Below are 26,913 nucleotides of genomic sequence, written 5' to 3' on the forward strand. Positions count from 1 at the left end.
CAGACTAAGTGTTTCAAGTTGGATTTAACCTCTAAGACTGTGGCGCGTCGCGGACAACTACGAATGCCTGTGGCATTGTACGCACGGTATTTCGTCACAACATCTTGTTCCTTTAATGCCCCCACAATTAAAGAGTTTAAGAGGTCTCCTCGATAGCTTAACTGGGTAAAGAACTTGGCTGGATATCGAGGGATCCAGGTTCGAATCCTGGTCAAGGTGAATGATTTTTACACTCTGATATTGTTGTATTGAATTGCATATTAGCGGATAACTCAGTTAAAAGTTACTGCTGCGGAATCTCCCGCAGTTGATTGGAATTATTTCAAAACCTTCTGCGTGGGTAATCCCAGAAGTACCCAACCCAACAAAGAAAACTCAAAAACTAAAAAAAAAATGTATTTATTTTTCAGCATGATCTCTTTTCAGCTTTATAAACTTTTCCAATTGATGCTCAATAAGTTCGATACCCTTTTTACAATAAGAACTATCTTGCTCTCCAAAATAGCCATTAACTGCCGACATCACTTCTTCACGGTTGGAAAATCTATGACCTCCGCGGCATTTTGTATGTATGCATGTATGGCCATATATTTTATTCTCTTATTAATTATTTGGACAAAATTCTGAATTAAAACTGCTCAAGTTTTAAACACTCAGTTAAAACTACTGCTACTCACTATAAAACTAGTGATGACTTCGTGATTGTTCTTTGGTAGCCAAGGAAAATGACCCCCTCTATCTGGGATTTCTACATCTACATCTACATAATACCCCGCAAGCCGCCGCAAGGGCGTGTGGCGGGGGGTGTTAGGTCACCAACCGTAAAAAAGAAAAATACCACATGCAAAAAAAAAAACAACACGGAAAATTACACCCACAGCAGCGCACACACTCATGCAAAAATCCCTTCATCCAATACTCATGCAAACACATATACCGCAAAACAACTAAAAAACTGCACCCCATGATGCAGCACGAAAGACATTCTACAACACGGAAGCCAGGACACAACAAGCAAGAAATTGAAACATCACTACCACATGAAAATGCACCACGAAACACTCTACCCCCAAAGAGTCTTTAAAAGGCAGGGAATGCGACCCAACGTTGCAGGTAGCAGGAATTTGCCCCCGCGGAGAGGGACGAGGGATTGAAAGGGAAACTTAAAAACAGATGAACGGAACACGAATGAGGTCATTCGGAAAGAATGGGTTATTATAGCAAAACACATAAGGTTAGTGGAAGAGCATGCATTTAAATACAACTAATTATTTTTTAGACGCTGAGGGTGGCAAGTGGAATTTTTGCTATCTATAACCCTGCAGTTGCTATCCCGTATTGTCCGTGGGAAGAAGGAGTCCTTGAGTCGGCTAGTTCTGGCATCTATTTCCCGAATTTTATATGCATGATCCAAGCGACCGATGTATGTAGGAGTACGAATAATTTGCGAGACCTCGGTGCTGAAACATGCGGATCTAAATTTATTTAATAATTTCAATCTTGCATTGAATCGTCTCTCAGCCAATGATTCCCACCCCAAATCCATGAGCATTTCGGTGACGCTTTGCGTTTTATCGTATGAATTTTTTACAAAACGGGCTGCCCGGCGTTGAACCTTCTCAATTTCCCGAATGAGACCTTTTTCACTCGGATCCCACACGCTGCATGCGTATTCTAAATGAGGCCTTACAAGAGCGTGGTAACAACGTTCCTTGACCTTCGAGTCACCTTTGCCGACAATGCGTCTAATGAATCCCAATTTTTTATATGCTTGACCGCAGACTTTACGTATGTGAGTCCCCCAAGTTAAGTCTTTTGTGAATGTGACACCTAGGTATTTCACCGTATCAACTACTGCTAGGTCACCTCCAGCTAATTTGTAAGCAAATCCCGTTGATCTTCTAAAGAAATTTACCACTGAACATTTATTATAATTTAGAGTCAATCCCCAGTTAGAACACCATTTAGTAATGCAATCTAAATCCTGCTCTAGAATAAAACGATCCTCATCCCCAGATATCTCCCGATAGATCACCGTGTCATCCGCGAACATCCTAATTTTACTTTTCACTTCGCGGTTCAAATCGTTAACAAAAATCAAGAAAAGCAACGGCCCGATCACACTTCCCTGAGGTACCCCCGACGTGACTCGAACGCTGTCGGAACTAGCGCCATCAAGGACTACCCTCTGTTCCCGCTCCGAAAGAAAATCTTTAACCCAACTTATGGCGCCCTTATTTATACCCGCGACCTTTAATTTATGAATGAGTTTACCATGTGGGACCTTATCAAATGCCTTTTGAAAATCTAAGAAGATGGCATCCACTTGCCTACCTCTCTCACCCGATAAAAGTAAATCATGTGTAAATAATCCTAATTGGGTTTCGCAGGAGCGAGTTTTCCTGAATCCGTGTTGATTGTCACTTAAAAAGTTAATATTGTCAAGGTGTCTCATTATTGAACTGACAATTATGTGCTCTAAGATTTTGCAACAGATAGAAGTGAGAGATATAGGTCTGTAATTACTGGGATCCTCCCTGTCACCACCTTTAAAAATAGGCGTTATTTGCGCGGTTTTCCAAATCTTGGGTACTTTGCACTCTGTGAGGGATTTGTTAAATATAAATTCAAGGTACGGGGCAATGTTTGGAGCTAAATGTTTTATCACCCTAGCTGGTATATTTTCGGGACCCGGGGATTTGTTGGGTTTAATCTCGTTAAGCAATTTTAGAATTCCTTGTTGGTCCACTGTTATTTTTTCCATGGGTGGAGTATGCATTGTTTCTTGGAGATATGCGGTGGCAACATCATTCGAGAAAACGCTTTGGAAGAATGAATTTAGGATGTTAGCTTTACCCTCACTGTCTGTATGAATTATATTGCTACAATCCCTTAAGCAAGCCACGGTTTGTTTACTCCCATTTACTTCCCTAACATATGACCAGAAAGCTTTGGGGTCAGTGTCCAAGTGCTCGCAAAGTACTTTGCGTTTAAAGTCCAGTAAAGCGCTACGTAATTTTGTTTGGGTTTCAATTTTAGAGGATCTATATGTGTCCCATAATTGTTTATTCTCAGGGGATGATGTGTTCACGCCTGCCCTCTTTACCCTAGAGTGTAGCATTCTCTGCTTTCGAAGGGCTTTTCTAACGTCTTTATTGTACCACCTGGGGTCGCGATTTGCTTTAACGTATTTTATAGGTATGAAATCTACGATTCCTTTTTGCATGATATTGACAAATTCTGTCCAAGTTTCTTCCACGTTGACATGACTTAAGCGGGTTTTGAACTCGGGTAGTGAAGAGTTTAATTGATTGGCAAAAGATTCAAAGTCTGCTTTGTGGTAATTATAAATTTTTCTTTTTGGTTTAACAATCATTTTTATTTCTATGTCCAAGTGGACATTAATTGCTCTATGGTCACTCAAGCCCTCATCAGTTGATACACTAATAATACGTTCAGGCGTGTTTGTAAGAAATAGATCCAATATGTTCTTTCCACGGGTGGGCATGCGTACTGCTTGATGGAGGGAGTTTCTTTGAACCAATTTTATCATGGAATTGCAAGATTCGCGATCGCGGGTCCCAGATTTAACGATATTGTTGTCCCAATCTATACCAGGGAGATTAAAGTCGCCACCAATTATGTTTATGCTGTTATTATATTTACGTGTAAAATTGTAAATTTGATCGTTGAGGGTGTGAAGTGTTTTCAAATCTGAGTCTGGAGGTCTGTAGAAAGAGCATAAATTTATGTTGGGTTGATTGGTCCGTGTTAAGGTGCACCAAACACTTTCTATGTTATTATTTTCAAATGAAACTTGCCTGCTTTCAAAATGACTTTTAACTGCCACGAAAACCCCTCCTCCGGGTCTTGTATCTCTATCGTGTCGGTAAACTTTGAAATCTATTGGGAAAATTTCTTGGTCGTTTATGTCATTGCACAGCCAACTCTCTGTGCCTATTACTATATCAGCGGAATGAGTTTGGATTATGTGTTCTAGATCCGCTGATTTGTTCTTGAGGCTTCTGCAATTTATAACAAGTATAGTTAAATTATTTTGATGTTGAATAACGTCCTTATTTGTGCCTGACTGTAATTTAGGACGCCTTTGTGGGGAAGTGCGTGTCACATGTCTTTCTAAATCAATGCCAGTTTTGTCGGTGACTTTTATATTTTTGTTAATAATATTATACGCGCTATCCCCAGATGTTACTGACCCACTAAGTGACCTGCCCTCTATCCTAAAAAAGGCCTACAGTGGTCGAGTATCCTATCCGCTACCTTACTCGCCGCTTCCGCCGTGTAATGGACCCCAGATCGGTTAAGGGGAGTCCTGCAAGATCGGAGGGTTGGTCTCAGGTCGACGAAGGAGGCTCCTATGTCCGAGCAGAATCTCGATAGTCTCTGGTTTATGCCTTCCACTCGGCTCCAAACCAGAGACCCGCGATCCTCCCTCGGAACGATGCTGCAGACCGTTAGTCCCAGCCGAACCCCCTCGACGCCCTGGACGCGCTTCACCTCGGAGCTCAGTTCATCAAGGAGCTCAGAGGATTTAATGTTATGCATCCTTCCGTCTCATGCAGAATTATCGTTACTCCTTTGTAAAAGTATTTTCAGATTTCGATGCAGATTAATTACTGTATATTTAGATAATAGCTCTATTTTGCTTGACGAGTCAAACAGGAGGCAGGAATTGTGCACGTAGCATGCCATATAACCTCTCACAGCCAGTTGTGTGTTCCTCTAGAGTATCATGAAAGTTTTACTCACGATGAAAAATGATTTTCAAAGACTTCTGATAGGTCATACTTCCTGCATTGAAATGCAACTCCGAGCGTGCTGTGCATGCAGGTATAATCAAATGTCTTCTCACTGCAGTAGCCTTTTCCATTAATCTGCATATCCGCTTTCTCCTTGCGTAATTCACGTAATATGGGTAACTAAAATATTTATATGCGGAAGAGAAAACGTGAAATCTAATTTTGCGCTGTTGAAAGAGAAATTGACGCCAATGAAATTATTTACCTTCCACGGAAATAGCATAATTTGGATGGAAATAGGTTTGTCGGGCATCAGTTGCCAAGCAGTAAAGATGTTTCTAGAATGAAGGTGCAACTACTCAACCCAAATAATATACGCTTATAAACTAGGAGGCAAAAACTGTTTTGTGGCATATGGCACTTTATCGGTCCGAGATATGATCCATTGGAAAAGCGTTAAATTGAAGAAGAGAAATCTAAACCTCTTGCTGGAGGTGGATTCTGTAGGTCAAATGGAAAGGTAAAATGAGGAATGACAAAGTATTGAGTAGATTCAATGCGATGAGAAAAAAATCAACATTTCGTATCTTGCGGAAGCTAATGTCCAGCTGAATTTAAAACTTTTTTGATGGCATGGATTTTTTACAACCAAAAAAAAGACGAGATAGACGAAAAAGACCTAATGATTCCTAAGCCAAATCTAGGGATGTTGGAATTAAAATGCATTATGTCCCAAGAAAATTACGTGCAAACAGCATCATGATTAATAATAATTGTGTGCCAATAATTATATCGTACGGCTGGAATTACTTTTTATATCGATAATAATTTGGTTAATTAAATAAATAATTCTTTGAAATGGTTTTCTGGTCAATGACCACATAATTAATTCAAGGCAAAGATTAAGATTCTAATATTTGTAATTTTTACGGCTTCGGTGATGAAAATTGCGATACTCATCCTTTTGTAAATACTTCTCCCACAAACATTCCCCAATGGAGTGAGATTTCGGATAATGAGCAGAGAGACTCAAGATCGAATTCTAGGTAATGGATTCTCCCATACCAAGTCGAAATGGCGCCAAGTTCCTTTTGAAACTTTCCGTGGCAATAATAAAAGGAAAGCGGTAGTATTCATGGAGGTGATCTAAAATAAATATCCGGTTTTGTCACTGACACTAACCTTGGCAGTTTAACATGGGAAATATTTTTGATTTCCGCATTTTTTTGGCTCTCTTAAAATTGCACTGCCGTTTCCGCTGGCTCACCTCATGGTGATTCCTTCCGTAAAGAAAGGAAACATTGAATCCGCTATTCTCTTCCGCGCATGACAATCAGAATAGCTATTTCACCGCAGACCACCCCGCCCCCTACTTACCAAGCAATTTCATTCACGAGCTAAGGCAGGGCATAGATGGAAACTGGGTGGGTATGCAGTCGAGTATGAATCGATTTTGCCCTATTTCAATGCCATCCAATTTGAAATCGCAATGATATATGAAAATCACTCCTATGGAGAGATGGAGAGAGAGCAGGAGAGGAGGGTGAAGAGGGAAAGGGGAGGAGGATATTCATTTGTCTCCCGTCACAGTTGGCGCATCGAGCAATTCATCTCGCGTGCCGCCTCCTGTAAGCGCCCGCTCGCGAATGCCTCGAATCCACCCACGCGTCCCAAAAGCCTCCACGCCGCCCCTGCGCCTTAGCCATCTCCCCCCAACATTCACCCCCTCCATCTCCCCCAACATTCACCCCCTCCCCCTTTTCCCACAAACGCCCTTCCATCTCTCTGTCCTTCCCCCCCCTCGCTTTCTCCCCCAACCCCTCCCCCTTTCCGCCACCACCCTGCCTCCCTCTTCCCCATCCACCCCACACGACTTGCGCGTGTACCCCTTGAGCGCACCCACTCGGTTGATGCCAGCAACCAATCATGCGTCGATTTTTTCCGTGCCCCCAACTTCCGTCACCCTCCTTCCCTCCCTCCCTCCCTCCCGCACCTCCCTTCTTCTCCTCTCCCTTATTTCCCACGCCGGCTTGCGCTCCCCTCTTATGCCACCGAGTTTTCCTTTCTACTTTTCAAGCCATTCACGACGTGATCCCCTTGGATACCTTGTCGGGATTGGATATTTTCTGTTTTTGTTTTATCTTAACGTTATATGCGTGGTCATGGGGCAGATATTTGGACATCGATTGCCTAGATTCGCTGCTCCACCCCAAATTACTACAGTGTGTGCAGAGGATCGGGTCTTCCCACGTACAGTGATGCGCTGGGCTTGTTTCCTATCGGTTCATATTAAATAATCTGGTTTAAGTCAATTTAGACCTCAAATAATTTCACCATTGTAAGTGAATGTTATGCAGAGTATCTTCATATTATTATTTGGAAGCAGTTCAAATATTAAATGCATAAGTGTTTAAGATAACAAGCGCCTTAAGCAACTAAACAATCCCAAGTAAATGTCTTTCGCTCCATTTAATTGGGTCTCAAGTCTAAATTTTTAGTATCGCCAATCACCCATAATTGAAATTAATATTTAATTTTGTGATTGCAATAGATTTTTCCTTGCTGATTTATGTTTTTGTGTGGAAAATTGCTTTTATTGTTATAGTTTAGTTGAGGTGGGAGAACAATAGGTGTGATGGGCGTAATGAAAGGAGGTAGGAAGTACCCGGAGTTTGAAAACGGTCTATTGTAATTGATTGCAGTGTTAAATTGAGCTTAGGTGCGATTTCGTAGCCTTGGAGTTATTTTGGAAGATCTCACTAATATACGAGAACTCACTTATCTTATCTGGGACTTAGCGTAATTGATTTCGCAGTTAAATGATGTTATATGAGTTAAAATACTGTATGAGTCATTCTCACTCTTTTCGTTAGATGCTTTCCATCAGCCCACTCCAATCCACTTTTCCTTTTATCTATCTTAAACTTCATTCTCTTCCATGACCTGCATTCCCTAAAAAAAATTAGAAAAATGTTTTTATTTCACCGAAACTCAAACAAGTAACGAAGAGAACTGCGAAGTTAAAATGAAAAAATCGACAAATTAATCAGAATGATTTCAGAATTCGCCCCCTAGCTTTTTAACGGTAGGACGATTCTTCCGTCCCAAAAGATTTTGCGAAAATTCCATCAGATAAAATTTCTCCGGAGACCAGAGCGTAATGAATCGATGAAGTTTTGGCTCAAAGGCATATGTTATTAAATTCTTCGAGAATAGGCTTCATTGACGCATATGATTTTTTTTTATTTTTATATTCGTGTGTTACGGATATTGCGAGAAGTTTACCACCCTGGATGAAGATAAAAAGCGGGTTTGAAATCCATTAACATCGTGAATATACTTATCGGTGATTGCTATTAAAAATTCATGAACGTAATTTAGAGACTTTCTTGATAATTAAGGTTTAAATTACACTCTTGTAAAATGCATATCCAATTATTCATGGCAATAAGTTTACTCGCGTGTATGTACCCTATGATTCACACTTGAATAGACGGATTGACTGGCGATAAGGATATCTTATGAGTTAAAAAAAACTGCTGGTGATGTGGTGGAAGTGACCTTAAGGGAATTATCTAAAACTTTCATTACAACGCAGTAATTTCGAAGCACCTAACCACTGAATAGAGCACTCGGCCAAATATCAAGGAATACGGAATTGAATCCCGGTTGAGACGAATGTTTTTACACTTTTAAATTGTTGCAAATCATGTAAGTTTTGCATATGGAAGTATACAAATGTGCGAAAATACAACCGAGCTATTTGACATAATAACATATTCCATACAAATTAGCTTTTTAATTTTTGATAAATTAAGCGCATATATACGAGCGCATATCGTACTTGCATCAACGGAGGCGTGAAATTGGTAACTCTTTCAAATTCCAGCTTATTCAGGGTATTTAGAATATCGAATTGTTACCTATTCCAAAGCGAGAGACATTAATAATGTTAACGTATGCACAAACATTGGACAAAATAAGAAGAGGAATGTGTTGAATTGACGTATTTACAAGTCCATTTCTCCCAACAACCTTCCCATACTACCATTCTCAATTACTTAAAAAGCAGGGTCATATCCAAAGCTATAAGGATGCTGAGAGCATATAAATATCAGTGATAAGTGATAGTGATATCTCAAATATTACACTGCTATAATTGGAAAGTAAGGGGCGAGTTACAGAACGAGTTTCTCCTTGAACGTGATTCCCGTACGATGAAAGAAGAACGTGCATGGGAACTTGAATCATGTTTGGGAAATATTTAGCATATATTTACCAAGGATGTGATCGGTTGCAGCTTCATATGGGGGAAGTTGAGTGATTTACTCGGGCAAATAGCAGACCCCGCCATCGAGCTCCTCCAGCTTAGTTTTTGCACGGTCGAGAACTTGTTTGGATAATCGAACAGATCACTCTTGCTGATGACTCTGCCATCACTCGGCCAACTCGCCAGCACATGTAAATCCGGATTTCTACCTTCCACACCCTCTCCTTTCCCACCCAACCTATCCCTCCCTTTCGCATTCTGCTACCCTCCCAAGCCACCCTTCCCCGTTCCATTTCCCACCCCTCCTCTCCACTCCCTCATTCCTCCATCGCAGCCCACCTAATCCTTTTCCCTCCAATTTTGATCGGCAGTCCTACCGAATGAGCCCTTTGTCCGAGTGGTTTAGCGACTTCCCGAGTGCTCTTTAATCTTCGACGTTTTTTCAAATCAGATTTATATTATTTTTGAGAGGGACTTAAAATGGGAATTTGAAAGGTATCGCAACATTTGATACGATGGGAATTGCCGTCTTAATATTACTTGCCAAAATCATGTGCTTTGATAGACTTATGTGGTGAAATTCAAGTGAAAATCTTCTCTCGAGACCAGCTCACAACACTGTTTTCGACATTGATCCAAATTCTATGTTATTGTTTTGCTGAAGTATACGTTTTTACATAAAAAATGTTAAATGATTACTTTAAGAACCACGTGACAATTAAAAAAGCCGAGGACATGTAATGCTGCCAATAAATTTACTTATCAACACGACAATTATTTTTTTTACTTTCGGAAAACATGGTTTGCAATATTTTGATTTAGTGTATATTATTCCTTTGTTTTTCAACATTTAATCGCCAATGTTTTGATTGAAATAGTTTAAGTGTGCACTTCAGTCAAAATATTCGATTGTCAGCGGAAGGTAATTCAGATTTACTTCATTAATAGTAGCGACGTACTGCGAAATAGAATCTGCACTTTTACTCTATGGACTCCCTTCATCCCGCCGGAAGTCAAAAGTTCCAAATCGTCAGCAATAGGTTCTTGCCTGCATTTTCAAGGTGTACGGTGGCCTTCATCGCGTATTGGCAACGCTGCTTACCATCCTCCCGCCATTCCAAAGTCAACCATTTTCCTCCCGCACTCTCTTTTGTACGTAGCCTCCGCCCCCGCCCTGCCGACCTCACTTCCATCTCCCTCCCCCCTGTCTACAACCCCCGCCCTCACTAGGTACACCCCGCCAAACTTCTCGGCCCTATGGCTGCTGCCCTTCCACGGCAGCCTCCCGGCGCTCCTCGCCCTCCCATGCAAATATGGGAACTGAATAAAAAAGGAGCGCAAGAGTGCTCGCACGGTTGATTTTCCCCCTTTCTCCCTCCCGCTCCACCCTTCCCACTCCCGCTCGCCTTTCCAACCCGCCCCCGCTTCTGTCCCTCGGAAGGCTCCCGGTTGTGGGCGAGGGGCGCGGAGGAGAGGCCACCGAAGATTCAGGGGCTCATTGGTTGGTTCCTTGATGCTCTTCCATGCGACCACCGCAAAGCGACGCGAACGAGTGATGCGTTAGTTGAGCCGAGATTATTCCGCCGGAAGCACTGCTGAGCAGATATTGCCGTGCCCTCTGTCGGAGTTACTCCCCCTTGAGCCCCATATAATAATTTTTTTCGCATTCATGCTGATGTATACACTCTTTCAAATTTTATGTTCTAGAGAGGGGGTGGGGGAGAGAAGGGAAAACTTCCTTCCCCCCCTCGAGATAAACATGACCTCCTACCTTGCTACTTGTTTTTTCGAGCTCGTTTTGAGATGAAAATGTGGCTTCTGTTATAGTTTTATTCTACCTTATTTTTCCAGGAAACGTTCCTGCTTTGCCTGATTCCCATTGGCAAGCTTGTGAGATTTCATTGGGCCTGTTTGCGAGAGTTTCATCTGCCATCCCACCCCGGCCTTGGCTCACATCAAGGTGAGATTTTTTTTGCTCGAATAGTAGTTTCTTTTGGGAATCACCATATCTAGGGCGCGTTATCGGCGCATTTTTGTGATTGCAAGGCCCAAATTTTGTTATTCCGTTTTCAGCCCTCTTTGGAACATGGATCATTCAATTGGTAAAGCGCGATGTTTTTCTACCGATTTCCGATGATTATTAAAGCGAATAGAAGACCTTCATACAGCTCAGAGGATATATTAAAAATATAAGTTAAGTATTGATTTTAGTTGGTGTGATTTTTATGGTACTGTGCTCCTACGTCAATTGCTTCCAGTTCTCTCCCAACTTCAAATTTGTTGAATAATAAGTTGTAAATTTGCCAATAAATTGTTTCAAGTCTTTCATTGACTTAAAGTTACTTACTTTCAAGTAATTATTCAAAATACTTTCACTTTACCGTAATATCCATTTGAATGCCTATCGCCAGAGCAAATATCATTCCAAATACTTGATTTGTCATGAAAATTGCTGTAAATAAAGTTGTAACTTGATGCACACCACTCTTTTAAATCAATTATCTAAGGGGAAAAACTTCACATGGTCATTGGTAGGTAATGCCTTCTGTACTAAGAATCCTGGCATTCCGATAGGACACTGGGATTAAGAATAAAAGTTCTCCCAAAAAAATTTGTTAATGTTGTGGTCAGTAGAAATAGTTGTTAAATCTCTGTATTTTTTAAAATAACTCAACGGAGATAAAATATTCTTTTGAGTTGATTTCATCCACAATACTCGCATAATGTCGATCAATTAATTGTATGTTGGTGCAAAAATATAAAGTGAAAGACATTCTCGAGAAGTGGAATGGAAACAATGAATTCTCTCTTGAACCAGAGAACGTTCAGTTTCAATATGATTTGATGACGTTAAGGCCAAAGGTCATTTGAGCCAAGCTCAAAAGACACTCAATAGAAAGGTTGTTATTTATTGAATGTCAAATTTTTTTACATAATGAGTCAGAAAGGAGCATCAATAGTAAAATAATTTACTTCAGAGTGTAATCTGTATTGTAAGGGAAGTTTACAAATACGCTTACCAAAATTATTTTTCCCAAAAAATTGTTTTTTAACTGCTGTTGAAATTATTTGCTCGATGGAATCGTAAACGTAATGCAATGGAGCTGCTATTTCAGGTTCCTATCGATCTTGAGAGACGTCCTCGGAGTAAAGAGACAGAAGAAATTTATTCGGGCAGAATCGAAACCCTCAAACCAATTCCCTCTTCTCCGGCTCTCAATGCTCATGGGGATTTGAGCGAGGAGGGAAAGAGAGGTTGAAAAGTAGGAGGTGAGATAATGGAGCACCAGAAAAGGGGACGGATAAATAATATGACTTCGTCGGAGCGAAATTGAGAACATTCGCATCCCGTCTTGCATTTAGGCGAGAGGGGGAACGGATGAGTAAGGTTGAGAGGACTAGGAATGAAGGGTGGTGGGAGCGGAGACGAAGTGCGGGGCATTGTGGACATGGAGGGTTGGCAGGGAAGCCCCCCCCCCCTCCGCTTCCCCACCACCACCCCGCCCCTTACGAAGGGCGGAGGACGGGGAAATGCAACACAATCCAAGAACCCCTCATTTCCAATCTCCCTCTCCTCCCATCTTCCCCCAAGTACACTCTCGCACCACTGCGTGTACACCGCCACTCCCCCCTTCCCACAAAGTTCTATCCTCCCCCTCCCCCCTAAACCCGATCTGAAGCACTCACCAAACCAACCCCCACACCCTCTTTCCAGCACCCCAAACAGAGGCTCTTGCCGAGTTTCTCCCCAACCCTCGGCAACACATCCCGCTTCTTTCTTTAGTGTGTGTATGGGAATACACACACACATACATATATATATATATATATATATATATATATATATATATATATATATATATATATATATATATATATATATATATGTATATTTATATATAACGTGATGGTGTGTTCCAAATGGGAGGGAAAACTGGGTGGGGGCGATGGTAGGGATTTTGAGGGGAGCGTCGTGGGTTTGTATGGGTGCCGCCGGAGGGTGTACTGTGTGAGGGGGGGGGTTGTGAGCGAAGCCGTCTCCCAGGGAAACGCTCGTCATCTTTCCTCGGCGATGTCCTCCCTTTTCCCCCACGTCTCCATGTGCATTCTACTAGCTGTTTCTCCTCCTCCTCCTCGAACTCCCTCACCCGACGTCCCCAGTCATGCGTTGCCGCACTCGCCATTCCTGCTGCCATCTGAGCATGATCTCTGTGTAAGGCCCTGAGGCGTTACGAGCCATCGAATTTAGTACCAATATTCTGACGAAATCGAACCCTCCGTGAGAATCGGATTTTTAGAAAAAGATTTGTGCTTCGAATTTCAAATTCACCATTGGGTGTTGTCAGTGTGTACCTATAGGTTTTCCGAACCTGGATAAGAACATTTGGTGACGTGCAATGGTCAATCTACGGAGCCAAGTCTTTATCGATGTCAGAGTACACTTCTGTGATGCTCGGGTAGTGAATGATAGGAATTTTTCGAAGGCCTGGAAAAGCAAACGGCTTTTCTTGACGAGTGTTCTGTATCGGAGGTTGATCCCAATATTTTATTCCGCTTATTCACGAATTGGTTTTCGTGTACTTTTTGATACTTTGCATCTGCTTTAAAAGTAATGTGTTGTTTCTGAGTTGAAAACGGATAGAACTGGCCGATCTTACTTTTCGTTTTGTATTGTTAAAAGTTGTTTCTCATTCAGATTATACTCTTTTCATTTGACGTTGTAGTCAGCGTAGTGGTTTCATTGGAGGTAAATATAAATATGGAAGGAAAATCAATCCCTAAGTTACAATTCGTGCAGAACTGTAATTTACTTTAATGGTTGAGTAATTAAATGACACAAACCAAGAATTTATTATTTTAGATATAAAATGCCTACTAAAATATGATCTTCACTAAGAATTCGTCGTAGAACATCATCTCATATAAATGTCCTACATTATATTTGTCGCTACATTTCGAGCTTCACCTAACGTTTTGGCCTTTATTTTGAAAATCAGTGAAATGGATAGATTAACTCTTAGAAACTGGAAGTCATGTGTTGTAATGAAATAGAAAAATATATTCTAATGGGTAAGATTACTGACCGAAGTTCGGTCTCGATTCCCGGATACATGTCTCTGTGCCCTCAGCTTGATTCAAGATGCATAATTTTTCGGGCATCAGATCTTCCTGGGAAACTGTATGCGGTACAAGGTACGGAACTGCCACCCTCACCCTGGTATGTACATTTCACTCGTCGTTGGGCTTAGTACTAGATGAGCTCTACCCTCACCTATTAAAAAAATCTTCGGGTTAATAAATGGTCGTATGTATGTTTGTATGTGTGTGTGTGTATATATATACACAAAAAACATATGATATATATATATATATATACATATATATATATATATATATATATATATATATATATATATATATATATATATATATATATATATATATATATATATATATATATATATATATATATCGATGATGTAGAAGCTCTCACGAGGGCAACATAAAATTTGGACAGCATAATAGAACACAAAATAAAATTGACAACACGTAAAAGGACACATTTTAGATTGTTTTAGCATTCTACCTTCTCTGGGGCCTTCTTCAGGTCCGCCTGAAAGTTATCGGTGGGAAACTATGCAGTCTGAGGGGGAGGTGCAGAGTATGCTGGGAAGGAAACTAAATATGGCGGTTAAGAGTGGGAATTTTAAAAGATCGGAAAGCTAGTATATATGTCGACTCGCGAGTTCTCGCCTCTATATTTGTGGCTGAATCGGGTACGGAGTCTTGAATGGTTAGGGAGAAACACTGGTCGAAGGAAAGGATGTGGGAATTAGCGTGTAAAGGAATAGAAATAGAAGAGAATGAGGCAGAATTACAGGAGTAGCGATGATTGCTCATTCGAATGGATAAAGGAGTACGTACAATGGAAACATAAAAAAACAAACGCTGTGTTAATTGGGACGGTGGAAGAATGCGGATTCCGATCCGTAAAAGACGGAGAAAGTGTTGAGTAGCTGGGGCAGAGGAAAGAAAAGCATAGGTTAATTTAGGCATTTTAAAGGCAAGCAGAAGTTACAAAGAATTGAAGAATGAAATAATAATTGCAAATAAAAGGAAGTCCTCTTGGTACATAGAGGTAAGTTGTTAGTAGGAATTGTCCGAACTTGATCTTTATTTGGTAGATAACTTTCAACGAAAACAAATATCTCAGAGGATGCTATGAATCTGAAATTTAAACAGTAATTGAAATTACTTCACAGACACAAATTACAGGAGATGAGAACACAATGGTTTTATGAAAGTGGTCTAATTACCTCTCCATCACAATCATATTACATAGGTATTTAATGTTTTTTGATGAATTGTTTCTCTATTTCAATATTTCCTTTAAATTCCGTATTTATATGTGTTCATCATTATTATATATAAAATACCTACTCTATGAAACATTATATTTCAAAAAGAATCGAATTCTTCCTGAATTTGGGAAATTGGATTTCCTTGGCGTGGCGATGCCCCAAGGCTTTCAAGGTCCCATGTCACATTTCCAAAAAGCTTCCCCAAGCCATTTACAACTTTCTATTTCGTGAAAATTCCATAACATTCATTATTTTGAAATAACATCGAAGGAAAATTTAACTCCGCGGGTATATTTCTCCCCGTCTTGTGTTTTTCTGCTGGTAAATGGTTCCATTGTAAACGAAACAAGAAATAACTTTTTGCGAGACATCGACATTACTAATTTTAATTTGAAAATTTTTCATAAAACTTGCTTGTATCAAGTGCTAAGTCTTAGCTTCCCTTAGCCTTATGAATGCGCGATCTTGGGCTAAATCTGTCGTCGTTTGCATGCATCACCGATAATCCATGAAATGCCATTAATATTATGCGGGATCACTTTGCTGTCGATCAGTGACTCAGTTCATGCATTAAGGGGTGTATGTTCGTCACAGAATGCTGAACTTCAGCCTCTGGTGTTTGAGCAAAATGGACCTCATCCAAAGGACCCTTGTTTCCTGATTCTCCCCCTCTAGTGGTAGACTGACTGCCCAAAAGTTCTGCTCACACCCTATTCCTGAATCTCATGGCGGTAGCCCTACCTCATCTTTATGGAGTAGTATCTGCCCCTTCCACCCCTACATCCCGTACCGTCAACGCGTTCGCGCGTGCAGTTTTATTTAGGGAATGAGGACCGTAGATGGAAGGGTGGTGCAACGGATTGGGGGATGTGTTGCTTGGTCCTGGCGATGATTTTTATTGCCATGAGAGCACCACCCCACTGGGCCAAAAGATGAACGGCGTGCATTATGCATCAAAAGAACCGAAACCCTTGTTGCACAGACTGTCAAGAGTCGAAACGTTAAATCGTGGTGACAACCAACCAATCAACCCAAAACTCGGTTCCGTAGACATAATAATGGCAAACATGGTGACAGAATGGTAATTGAGATGGTTGATTCGATGTATCCGACGAAGAGTAATTAGTCCGTGCGAGTTTTATGGTTAAAATAAATTTTCGACGGTTTTCATTGGCTCCTATCGCTGTAGAAGGTAAAAATGGTCGTTGGGTGTTCAGAAAATTTGAAATGTTTTCTTCTTATCGTTGTATATCACGTACATAAAGCTACAAAAAAACACTACTAATTAACGATGTTTGAAAATGTTAGATAGTCGGGAATATTTTCGTATGCCACTCAAGTAATAAAGTTTTAAGGATTGACTTACGAGTTTATCATGAACTTGTCTTCTGAGAATAATTGCACAAAAATTGATGCATTATAGCCGCTCATTTGTTTATAATTCTAATATTTTTACTTCAACAGTGGCAATATTTGCGAGTTAATATTGAATCGCTTGCACTTATCCTTAGGATAAATAACAGTAAAACTTAAAGGATTGTTAACAATTTCTGTATCCCAAACATAATGATTCATGGATTTGTAACAGGATCAAGGAGTGGTATTCATCAAATAAACCGAAAAAAATTTTGGAAAATTTCTTTCGTTTTCTTTTATGCCAACATAATGTAACCTCTCATAGGAGGATGCTGGCGTCTGTTTTCGCTCAGATTATCAAATATGATAAACAGCAAGTATATTCCTTTGTGTTTCAGATAATTTAATCCGTGTATTCCAGATGTACCGAGGGTGGGGTCCATTGGAAAGGAGCATAAGCACTAAAAGGTTTGGTTGAAGTTAAAAATTGTCGTATCCCATCAGTGTCCTTCGTGACTTCAATGCTGCGGTCAGCCAAAAACCATTAGTTTGATCGAGGAAATATGTATTTAACCCCAAACGTTGACGATTTTTCTGAGCCAGGGTAGTGCTTGACTTCCTTTGCATTACAACTGTCATAAAGAAGAAGTGGAGAAGATGCTCAGTTATGGTGAGAGGAAGACAGGACTGATATAGGGGCTGTGGCGTAGAGGAATATTTAAGGGTGATGAAGAGTACGAAGGAGGAGGAGATATAGCCGAAGGAGGACGAAATAGTAGTACTCAGCGCCATTTCGGGGTACCAGCCCTTTATGGGGGAGGAATTCAGGGCTTTGGAGAGAGGCGGAAGGGAGAGTACGGGAATGGTTTGGGTTTCATGCGGGATGGCGGTGGGGAGGCATTACTTTTCGGTGGAGAGAGAGCGGAAGGGACTATGGCTGGGGTTTTGGACTTGAGGGCGTAAGGGGAAGACGAGATAGGAAGAGATGGAGAGATGCGAAGGAGCGAGAGGGAGGGGAGAAGGAGAAAGCCGAACCCAGGAGTGTTTTCAGAAGAAGAATATCACGGCGAGGGTGGGCGTGAGAAGAGGAGGTCTGGTGGAGAGAAGGAAGGAAGCGCGACGATATCTCTCCCACAACCTTCCGTATGTGAGCACTCGCCGTTCCTTACTCCCTCCCGTCCGTGCCTTCGCGCGGATGGGGGTTTGGGGTCAGCCGAATCGCAAAGGAGCACACGCCCCGAGAAATCACTCGTTTTAGGGAGAGGGGGGCCTGTGAATCAGGAGAGAGGGGCGTGTTACGTTGGTGGGGAGGGTGGTGCGACGTTCATTTGTTCCCCATTCCGGGCTCGTGTGCGTCCATTGCGAGCAGCGGCGTTCCATTGTCGGCAAAACTCTAGGGGGAAGTTGTATGAGAGATAGAGAGAGGGGGAAGAGGAAAAAGAAGGGTGGAACGGAATGTGGGCAAAATAAAAATTTAAGGCGATGAGGGTGGCCGAGGCGGGAAGGTGAGCTAGTGCCGGGACGAGCCATCCTGAGTAACCGAATTATTCGATTTTTTTAAATGTTAGGATCAAATGTTTATCAGCATGAAGTTCATTGAAATATCCATAGCCTTTAATTTTCGCGAGGGTGATTACAATATGATAAGAACGTGAGAGTTCCCTGATAACTGATAATTCATTTTGATTTTATTCGAAGCACGTACGCACTCAAGGTACATTTCCGAGAACGAAATACTCTTGTTGTCAAAATTTTCCAGCATCAAGATGGCGTAAATGAGACCCTTGCGATTCTCATTCAGGCTCGGTCATCTCTCATTCTTTTTCAAAATAAATATCTGCAAACCCTAAGGGGATATGAGCCGAGCGATGACATTACATGCGTCGAGAGTGGTGACTCCGATGATCCGGCCGTGGTGTTTATCTAGTCTGCATCAACAGCGAACCGTCCTTCCTTCTCATTCGCCATAAATTTTGCTCTGGGGGTTTAGGGTCCGAGTTAATAAAGAGCTTGAAGATGTGGTGATATCGCGAGCCCCATTTCCTTCAGGAAAATGGCCAAAAACGAGGTTTAATAACGTGTCCGAAGGAGTAAGTCATCCTGTAACTCAATTGAAATCGTGCTCATATTTTTTCTCTCCTGGCGCTCGCCCGGGACGAAATAAACCCTCTTTCTATTAACCTCACACGTGGCTTTGAGAAGACGCAAGACATAAATCTTAATTGTCATTGTTGGCCAGCTTGCAAAACGACGATAGCTGTATTTTATCAGAGTAAGTTGTGTGGAGACAATAATTGTGTGGGACAAGAGTGAGGTAGCCGTTTATTCGTCAAAGGCTATGTGGAATACAATATAGAAGATACTAAAAAGATGTCGCCAAAAAATGCTTACTTTTGAAAGTGGAACTACATCCTCCTGTTAAACAATTATATATGAGTATTTACATGCTAATATCACAATGGGATCACCATGCATATCATATGATAAAAAATTAGTCAAATGATGCAGTCGACTTCCTGCTGGGATAGGTTAAATCAATTACATAATCATCTAAAATATTAAAAATACACAAGCAATTCACAGAAATATGATAAATTGTTTCAAAACTTGACTTCGTGAAGTTATTTTATGTTGCTTTGTTACAAGCAAAAACAGCCAAAGTACATTTATTGAACTAAAATTCTTTGGGCCCCACTCCAGGATAAAATAGGGCATGCAAAAAGAAAGAAAACGGAAATATATTGCCTCAAGTTCTAGTCGTGCAGGGTAAATAATAAGTTTTTGAATGACAGCGATTGTTTTAAATGTGTTCTTCCGAGAAGGCCTTTCAGCAGATGGTGTAATGATAATTACATTTGGCATCATACCGGTCACAACATAATTAATTGCATACTATTTCGTTTAAAAGTCTGTTTATCGCGTGACATATACATATTAATTACGCATATCAAGTGACACCGAACTCGTAAATAATGAGTTAACGAATTTAAATTAATTTTTAACCCACGCCGCATTCTTTTCATATCAAATAATTGATTTTTGAGCAAAAGTTAATCGAACCTTCTTTATTTACCAGGCCGGGTAATGTTCATTTCATGTTATTTACTTAATTAAGAGAAATTGGGACATTTCCCGTTTTAATTGATATTTGTTTTGTTTACCTCTCGAAAGGTGATGATGCATCGAATATTTATTCTATAGAATATCTGTTTTCACCATCAAAAATAATTCATTCTATTAATAGGTTAAGCGTTCCTCAAGTAACTGATTAATATTTGTTTTGAACTCAACAGTCGTCCACCAATTTAAAAGTGAGATTTTTTATAGTTACATATTTTGAAAAAAAATCCTTGGCGGAATTATCAAAATTTCCAACCTGCGACGCGGTCCATTAACGTGAGTTCAATATAAGTCCACGCACCATGGCTTGAGCTTCGTTGAGTTGAGATTGAGTGAACGAATTAAACTTCGTTTCGTAGTCTTGTTTACTAATCTTGCAGGAGTAAGAGGATGCTAGGTAGAAATCTAATTCATAATTTGAATGTGTAATTTCAAATCATATTCATCTCAACTTTTGTCTCATTTAAATCACAACCAGCCCCGTTAGCGGCGGGGTAACATCTTCACCTGCCAACCCAGAGGTCGCGGGTTCGTTTCCCATGTGTGTTTCCTCCATCTAGGGCTTAGTTATTTATAATGTTGCCTATGTCTATTATATACCTGTGCATCATATATAAAATATAATAAACAAAATATTTTAAATAAAATAAATCGTCTACATGTCCTAGTCAAATATATCTTAAAGTTATTCTGTTAGGCCATAATTTACTATTTTTTATTGGTTACAGCAGGCGTTACCTAAGTGTAAGCCCTAGTTTAATATGGAAGCAACCGCCAATGGTTTATAAAGCAGTCTACCTAACAAAATTAAAATTATGAAGATTAAGGGTAGAACAGATAGATTTAAGACATCATTTTTTCCACGAGCAATAAGGACCCTACCACGGTCAGAACATTGTCCGACCGTGGTAGGGTCATATTCGGGTCAACATTAGTCTGGTTTATATTCATTCCCTGCCAAACACCCTAGCCGTGGCTTACAGGATACCAAAATACAAAATAATCATTGTTTAAATTCCGATGTACAGGCCAAAAAGCGTTTTTTACGGATAAATGCTAATTAAAAAAAACATTTTTGCCCTAAGTTGGAGAGTGGTTTAAATTTTGTTAACAAAATTTGACCCTTAACTGGAAATTTGTGCTTTTTTTAGTTTTAGAGACTTCGGTGGACTTATTCTTACCTACGAACATGGGATTTGATGAACATCTCCCTTACCGGAACTTTGCCGTGTGGGAATCGTAAGTGATTTCACGTTCAATTTGCCATCCCCGTAGAACTAACTTCCTTTCCATGTGCGGATCGGAGAAATGGTTAGCAGGCAGGCAAACACGTTGATTAAATGACACAGAAATCTAAGGAACTCGAGTCCCTTTAGTTATAGTAATTGTGCATTTAGAGAATCCACTTTGGCGGAGGACTGCGTTAAGTGGCCATTCTCCTCCTCCCCGTCGTTTAGTTCGTCTCTTTCGACAGACGCAATTAAGTGGAGGAGAGACATTGGGTGGGGGGATGGGGAGGAGGGATGTGGGGAGTTGTTTCGGTTCTCCCCTCTCTCAGATCCTCCATCTCTCATCTCCCCCCTGACCCGACCCCATTCGCGGATACCGGCTCGGGAATCATAATAAACATTATGTCCCTCGCGTCTCATTAAAACATCACCCTTTTGAGGGGCGGGCGGACGGCGGGGGCAGATGGGAACCTCCCCGTTCCGATGACAAGCGAGGGGAAATGGAGGAGGGTAAGGGCGTGGGGCCGCGGAATGCATTTGTGTGCGCTGTGCCGAAACTAATCCGACTCGACGGAAACCTCCGCGTTTCCAGGGTAACACTCAGCTGCCACCTCCTCTCCAGAGGAGTAGGACGCGGGGACGTTCCCCTGGAAACGTGGGGAGGGAGGTAAAGGGGAAGGGGAGAGGAGCGAATCCCCTCCCCTTTGGGAAGGATTATGTGTGACACATTCGGGAGGGAGGATTGGGGAGGAGACTGGGATAAGTAGCGTCTCTGCGTTTTCGTGTTGGCCCGTTTGTATAACTTGTGATACATACGTACCGCGGAGGTATCGGCGGAAGTCCGGGACGCTGGGCTCGTGGGTGAGAAGGATTTCTTTCGGAGGGATGGGAGAGGAGGGAAAGAGATAGGAAGTCGGAAGTATGGGGCGAGAAGCGTTGGGAGAGTGAGGGGATGTAGATGGAATCTGTCGGGTGCTTAGATAGTGGAAGATATGGGCGAAGGACGACCGGAAGGAGGAGGCGGTCGTGGAAAGCGATAAAACGGGAAGGCAAGATGGGTTGGGGGCGAGGGATGTGAGAACAGCCGAAGTTTCTCCTTTTCGACATTCGTTCCAAACCCCGAAAATAGGCATTGGCAAATGGAGTCGTGTACTCGTTGTGAACGAGCGTTGAAATCATGGAACTTGTCATGCGTGGCGTTTAAAAAAAATAAGATCGTGGAAAAAAAGTTGAATAATGTTGGCGTGAACGATGGTGATTGTGATTGCCATGTGTAAGGACGTAGCGGCAGATGCCATTTAGGTTAAAATCCAAACTTGAGATCACTAAGAATTAGGGAAGCAGGAAAGGAATAGAGAGACTTGGCATGAGGTAGATAATTCCATATGGCGTGTTATGGCAGGAAACCACTGTTCAACACCCCTTTGCGAAGGGTTTTATCCTTCACGGGGAGTGTTCTTCACACGACAACCACTTCGGGGCCTCAGAAACCTCTGAAGTATTCCTGCCGCCTCTCTTAATTGGCCGCAACAGATTGTCTTCGAAGAACTCTATGTTAACCTCCTCCCTAATTCACTGCGGGATATTTGTATTAAATATGGTGACTTGGAGCGTTCTAACGTCATTATCTCTGCTGAAGAATTACCAACAAAATCGGTCGGTAATTCATGCATGAATCCCGGTCACTTAGTGCTAACCAGTTCGTTCATCGACGAACTTTTCGTTGAATGAGTAGTTTAAAGCCAATTTTATTTGTTTTTTAAGTTCATTTTTTATTAAACCATACTCCTTTCAGGGGAAAGATGAAATATGTTTACATTTATTTTCCTTTAAATATTCCCTTTTTGTTTCCTGGACATAACTCATTACCTTCATGTTGCTCTCTATACTCTCGCCACCTTTGACACGTCTATGGTGATTTAATTCGTCATGAAGGCACATATTTTCGATAAAAAGATTAATATCCGTTAAACTGTGATTTAAAGGCATAAATTGCGAGAAAAAGCATGCTATCGTTAATATTATATGTTGTATCTCCCGTATTACTATCTGCTCATTCTCATTAAAGCCTTATGGCAGCCATTTGGTTTTTACCTCCGGGTAAATGTGATGAATTTTACTGCTCTCAGACTAGTTTTGCAACATCCGATCCAATTATTTACCCAATCTGTGTCATGAAACGCAAAATTGAGTGTATTCGCATTATTTATATAATAAACGAATACCAAAAATAGATTCAGTCATAAGTTTTTTTTCCAATTCAGTCTAGTTATTTGTTTGAACAGTAGCATTATTATTTATTGATGTCATCATGATGGGAAGCGGGTGACGGAGTCATTTTCGCTATTTACGATGGGTGGATATTATCGCAAAGTAGAAATAGCGTCGGGTGGGAAGGTCGTTATTAGCTCTCCATAGTTTAAAATCCTACACGTTGCATCGTACTCTGCATTCAAAGTGCTTCCCTAATGCGACACCATAGTAGGGATCGCATTACAAAAGTAAAATCGGCAATATCTCTGGATCGGACGTCTCTCGACGATCGAAGTAAGTTAACTGGATACCTCACCGATAACTCGAATGAGTGTGTGAAACATCGCTCATTTAAGACCAAGCGGTATAAAGACATTCAGAAATATCTCGATTGAGTTGGAGAGGGGTGGGAAGAAGATTTTTTACAGAGCAATAAGTATGGAACACATTTACGTCGAAGGGATAAAGGAATTCGCTTTAGGGTGACAAAAATTCGACTCCCCTTTTGAGGAACTAAACTGTGTGGGGTAGGCTGGCCCGGAGGGGTAAAAAGTTTCGTCCCCTCGAGTGAATCTTTTGAATCCTCCGGCAGCGTCTCCTCCAACACTAGGAATTGGGAACAAGGACCGCCCTCGGACAACCCACCCCGGTGTCTCCAGGGGAAGAAGACAGGAAACAGATTGGGGGGGGGAAGGGGAGGGGACGGGAGAAGGAGTCGGGACGGCCAGGGCGTGCGGGAGAAATATGAGAGCGGCCCGAAATCGGAGCATCGGAATGAGTCTCGACGTAATTGGGGTTGTGTATTGGGGGATGGGGATGTGGGGTTTGAGAGGGCAGAGGGTAGGCAAGGATGGAGGGCGGAGAATTTGAGGAAAAGCAGGAGAAAGAAGGGAAGCGAAAGGTCCATAAAGGGCATTCCTCGGGGTGAGACTGGAAGAATTTATATTGAGTGTGCAATCGAAAGAATTTTGTAAACGAATTAACCGTCTGCGCTCTCTCGAAAGAATTAAACCCACGGCGTTACTGAAAGAGAAATTTTACTTTCTCCACTCAGAAGAAACCTTGCCTATCATTTTGTAGTCCTTCCAGGCGTCTCTTTTGAGAGAGTTCATTCTCGAAGTTGGTATCCATGTGTTTAAATTCACATTATGGTTGGTACACTCTAGCATTGCTTCCTCCTCAGAAAAGAGAGCTTACGTAATTCAGCCCCCCATCGCCTAGTGGTCAACTCTATAATTTTAGAGGGACAAAACATCCTTTTTTAGGAATTGGCATACAGACTGCCAAATGAATGATTACCGCAGGTGCACTTTTGGGTTACTTAATGGCTATAAAATATGCAATTTTGTGCAATTAGACTTTGCGCAGTTATTAAGACAAAGGATTGCTACATTTAAAGAATCAGAAATTACTGTAATATTCCTTTTTTTAACTTTTTTCAGTTTCGCGTAAAGGCATTATATACTTCAAAAACAGAAAAATCATTGCATATAACATTAGAATCATAAAACTATTGAATTACTACTTTTATAGATGAATTTGATGGTTAAAATGTAGTAACGAGGATGAGTAACGTGGACTCGGCCAAGGCGATGCCGAGTATCGCGTATCGAGGATCGCTTTCGCTTTAGTTTGACGTGCTTAGCAGTGATGTAGAATCCACAAAAAATCAATCCCCAGGTAGTCTATGGCATCAACCTGAACATTGCAAGTAACATAACACTGAAACTGCTAAGCTCTGCTGATTTGGAGATGTTACCAACTTAAAGTGCGTGTTGTAATAACTCAGGTTATTGCGGTTTTGAACGAGTGAGTCGATCCTCTACAAGATATTCACTAATTTGTACTGAGTACTTGAGAAAAAATTGAAGCTTTGTCTCTCTCAAGTCATAAATGGTGCATGCTATTATTCGATTGTAGTCTTAATGAATAAATCCTCTTCATATATGGAACTCCGCGCAGATGCCTGATCTTTCTAATTTGTGTGGTTAGGTTATTTTCCGAATTCTTCACTTGTCCCGACACTTCCGATGGCCGTATGACGACGAACCTTAGCCCCTTTCATGGAACGTCGAGGAATAAAAGTGGGTATCCGTTGAGTCGCCGTGACCGAGGGACCTTTTGTTTGTAACTACGTAACTCTAATCGTGACATTCAACCGGGAATGGAAAGGACAGTTGGAGTTAGTGGTCAGTGAAACAATTAACACTGGTCATGAATTGCAGGGTCGAGCATCGCAACGGAGGATCGAGAGAGGGCTTTGACTTCTTTATGAAGGGAGGGGAGTGCTCGAGAGGGAGGGAGGGATCATGAACGCCCAAGGGAGGGGATAGGGGTAAAGTCAGAGTGGGGTTGGGACTACCCCAGAGAGAAGGGGGAGAGAGTTGGATGAGTCAAGAGGGTCTGTAGCAACCTCCCTTACCCTCGGAGTGGTGCAGCAAAGGCATTTCCAAGGGGTGTTTGTATGTTCGGCGGCGATAGGGTTGAGTGGATGTGTGTGGCAAGTGTGCTAGATGGGGGTAGAACAAAAAAAGATAAAGTATTTATTTCAGTCAAGGAGTGGGTGTGGCGGACGAAGAGTGCCGTTAAGGAGATACGGCCTGGTTTGGGGGAGGTTGAAGAAAGGAGGGTCATAAGAGCAGTGAGGACTGCGTGACTTCGAAGGGGAATAAGTACCAAGCGGATTCACGAATGACTGCATGTGCATCGAAAAACTGTTGGTCGAATACAGTGGCGAGTCTCTGCGTCAAGCGAACGAATAAATAAACCAGATGAAAGATACAGGAACAAATTGAGGGAGAAGAAACTTGTAATACCGTGTAATCAATACTCCATGGGCGTCATATGCCTACGAGATTCTAGGGGCAAACATCTACTTTCTCAAATTCATACTTTCCAAGCTGTTATTTTACCTAATTGGTAAATACTCGTAGAACAGAGGTTCCAGCTTGGTCATTATAAATTCCGATATTATTGTCATTCGATTACTTGCTCCTGTTGTGGCCTAAGTTAGCTGCAATTGTAAAGAGATGCGATGATCGATACTTTGTGAGCGCGGAGAAGGTGGTAGATTTCTAGCGTAACTTTCTTTTCGTTCTTTTCTTGTGATGAAAGTGATGCACGAGACGATAAAAGGAGGAGGAGGATATATTTTAATTCGAGAGAAGAATTAATCCAGGAAAACACTAACGCAGCTGCGTGGTGGAGACTAATAGCCAAGAATGATGTGCTAGGGGTCGCTGAGAGTGAGGAGGGATTAGGGTGAGGAAAGGGATGAGCTTGGAAGGAGTGATGGACGATCGAACGGGTGCCGCATTTGAGTTTAATCAGGGGCGACAGACCTCCAGTCTTGTTCAGCTCGCTGGGAGGATTAATTATCAAGTGCTCAAGGATTTAATTATCCGGAATGAATATTGGTCAGTTTTTCAGTGAATTAATCGAGTATAACATTTCTCACGCATTTCAGTGCGTAGGAACTACCTAGTTAGGTCGGATGGTCTAGTGGCTCAGCTGCTAATGAAGAGACTACGATTTCAAATCCAGGAGATATTTCTGCGTGCGCC

General features: G+C 41.5%; 1 protein-coding gene across 1 annotated transcript in view; it reads left to right on the forward strand.

Moving 5' to 3' along the window:
• LOC139690460 (uncharacterized) overlaps positions 1–26,913 on the forward strand; it is a 418,847-nt gene that overhangs the window by 310,840 nt on the left and 81,094 nt on the right. The window contains exon 3 of the mRNA XM_071587914.1: positions 10,882–10,990. The gene's annotated coding sequence lies outside the window, so the exon portion shown is untranslated. The remainder of the gene's footprint in view (positions 1–10,881; positions 10,991–26,913) is intronic.

Source organism: Hetaerina americana, unplaced genomic scaffold, assembly GCF_022747635.1.
Source record: "Hetaerina americana unplaced genomic scaffold, ioHetAmer1.1.p SCAF_3, whole genome shotgun sequence".
Lineage (NCBI taxonomy): Eukaryota > Metazoa > Arthropoda > Insecta > Odonata > Calopterygidae > Hetaerina > Hetaerina americana.